The sequence below is a fragment of the Tupaia chinensis genome, unplaced genomic scaffold, assembly GCF_000334495.1.
Source record: "Tupaia chinensis unplaced genomic scaffold, TupChi_1.0 Scaffold144048_1, whole genome shotgun sequence".
In the NCBI taxonomy this organism is placed as follows: domain Eukaryota; kingdom Metazoa; phylum Chordata; class Mammalia; order Scandentia; family Tupaiidae; genus Tupaia; species Tupaia belangeri.
In genome coordinates this window covers 158,046-160,595 of record NW_006203900.1, presented here as the reverse complement: position 1 = coordinate 160,595, position 2,550 = coordinate 158,046, and the positions used below count along the sequence as shown (strand labels likewise).

The following is a 2,550-nucleotide window of genomic DNA, read 5'->3' as shown; positions in this document are numbered from 1 at the left end:
ACACTGCTCTAAATCTCATTCATCTTCATAATAATCTTAAAAACATACCTATTGTTTTGTTGAGGACTGACTGGTCATTCATTTAAGAGTTGAGCCATTCCAAGCAGAGTTCTTGGTTGAGATGAAATCCAGCACTTGCTAGGAGACACAGGGTCTAAAGTGTGCAGTGAGGCCCTAGGATGCAAGTGTCTCAGGAGTTAAATGGTACAAGGCAAACTACACGGTCGTGTATTTTTTAGTGTAACAGTTATTTATAGCCATAAACTGAACTTCCAACCAACGCCATGATATATTTTGAAAAAGCAACAGCATAAGTGGGTTCATAATCTCTTACCCTTATGAGGTTGTTGGTAAATCTGCAAAGATGGGTAGAACCAGCTGCTGGATCGCACGACGGGAGTGTGTGGGAGGAGGAAAGCTCCAGCGGAGCGAAGTCAGCTAGCCCCTGGACTGGCGCACCCCCAAGCACCTTCCCCAGCGCCCTGGCCACGTCCCTGTTCCTCAGGTTGTAGATGAGTGGGTTCCGCAGGGGCCGTGAGGAGGGGGTTCAGCAGGGGGCGTGAGGATGGTGTAGAAGGCCGACACCGCCCTGTCCTGGGCCGCGGAGCCCCCCGACGTGGGCCGCATGTACAGGAACATGGCCGCGCCACCACCGCCAGGTGAGAGGAGCAGGTGGCGAAGGCCTTGGGGCGGCTTTCCCCGCACCCCATGCGGACCACAGCCTGAATGACACGCGCATAGGATGCGCGTATCACGGCGACCAGGAGCAGCAGCATGACCACGCAGCAGGCGAAGACCAGCCTCTCGAACGTCGCCATGTCGGTGCAGGACAGTGTGAGCAGGGCAGGGACGTCACAGAAGAAGTGGGGCACTTCCCGGGAGCCGCAGTAGGAGAACGACAGCGCGACAGCAGCTCCCACCGCGCCCAGTCCAGCGCGCCCAGGAGCCAGCAGGTCGCGGCCATGCGGGCGCAGACACCCGGGCGCAGCAGCGTGGCGTATCTCAGCGGGCAGCACACTGGCCACATAGCGGTCCTAGGCCATGGCGGCCAGCAGGAAGCACTTGGCGCCCATCAGGGACACGTTGAAGAAAATCTGGACCCCGCAACTGGCCAGGAGATGGCCTTGCTTCTAGATAAGTAGTTGGCGGCCGTCTTGGGCACCATGGTGCAGATGAGCATGAGGTCCATGAGCAAGAGCTGGCCCAGCTGAATGTACATGGGGGTGTGCAGCCAGGCGTCCACACAGATGAGGAGCAGCTTCGCCGAGTTCCCCAGGACGGCCACTGAGAAGATGCCCAGGACCAGAGAGAAGAGGAAGGTGTGGGCCGGACTGTGGTCGAAGATCCCCCACAGGATGAAGTCAGAGCTGGGCGTCCGGTTCCCCCATGGCATGCTGAATGGTTTACCGTGGGGTCAGCATGCACGGAATCACCAGGGATGTGTCTTGGAAACACCAAGGACTTCGCTCCTAGGTCAGTGTACCTACAGAATTATGCCAATGCAGGAAAATTATTTCCCTGGAAATCGAATTTTATTCATGGGCTGATGAAAAGAGCTCATTTTTAAGGTTGATGGGATATTTAAAGGGAAGACCTATGGCAGAGACCTGGTCAGGCTCTCATCTCCTGAGTCATGTAATCTGGTTTGAACAAGTCAACGCACACGTGTGTGTAGCGCATCCCTTGGTAATGATGCTGAGATTAGAAAACTACGGGGGAGTCACTGGGATTCCCATTAGATTTCCATCGTATTTTTCATAGAGCCACCATATCATTATGTTCCTAACATAATTTTTGAGGAAAGCGTAGGGAGAGCGTGTATGGAGTGAGACGTGGGCTGTCGAAGGTTGGGTAAAAGAAGAAACTGTGAGGCTGACATAGATGAACCGATACTTGGTACTAATAGTGGTGAGTAGTAGCGAAAGAAGGTCCTTGCCAATATGATCTGTCCTCATCCCATCTTTAAAAAATAGGTGAGAGTCAGTCAATATACAGAACATTTTACTGAACTCTCAGGCCAGGGGAAGAGTGAGTGTAAGAATATTTTTAAAACTGATACAGACTATTCTACTTGTGTGACTTTAATTATTAATTTTAGCTTTATTTTTCACTCTGTAAACTTAGATTTTGTGTGTGTGTGTGTGGAGATTTTTGCTACAGGGTGCATGCATTCTCTAGAGAGAGAGACAGAGACAGAGAACAAAAACCGAGAAATCACTCCTCAGGAGGGGTATGCCCCTGCTATAGGCCCTCTCCCACTGTCCTCCCCTCAGGGTTTTGAGCACACACACGCGCCTGGTGTGAGTTTCAGGCTGCCAGGTCTGAGAATTGAACTGTGGTTGGCCACATGGGAGTCTAGTGCCTTAACCATTGTACCACCTGCTGATCCTAAATTTGGATTTTTATAATGTCTATATTATAAGATATTATGGCAACTTAAATGAAATGATATTTTAAAGTGTTTAGAATATTTTCTAGAATACAGCTTGTATAACCACTAATTATTTCCTAAATTAAACACTATTGTAGGGAATAGAAACTGTTCCTACA

The 2,550-nt window shown here is 50.4% G+C and overlaps 1 pseudogene; it reads right to left on the bottom strand.

Annotated features, from left to right (window-relative positions):
• Positions 1-247: 247 nt before the first annotated feature.
• On the bottom strand, positions 248-1,467 carry LOC102482805 (olfactory receptor 2M5-like; annotated as a pseudogene).
• Between the last annotated feature and the right edge of the window lie 1,083 nt (positions 1,468-2,550).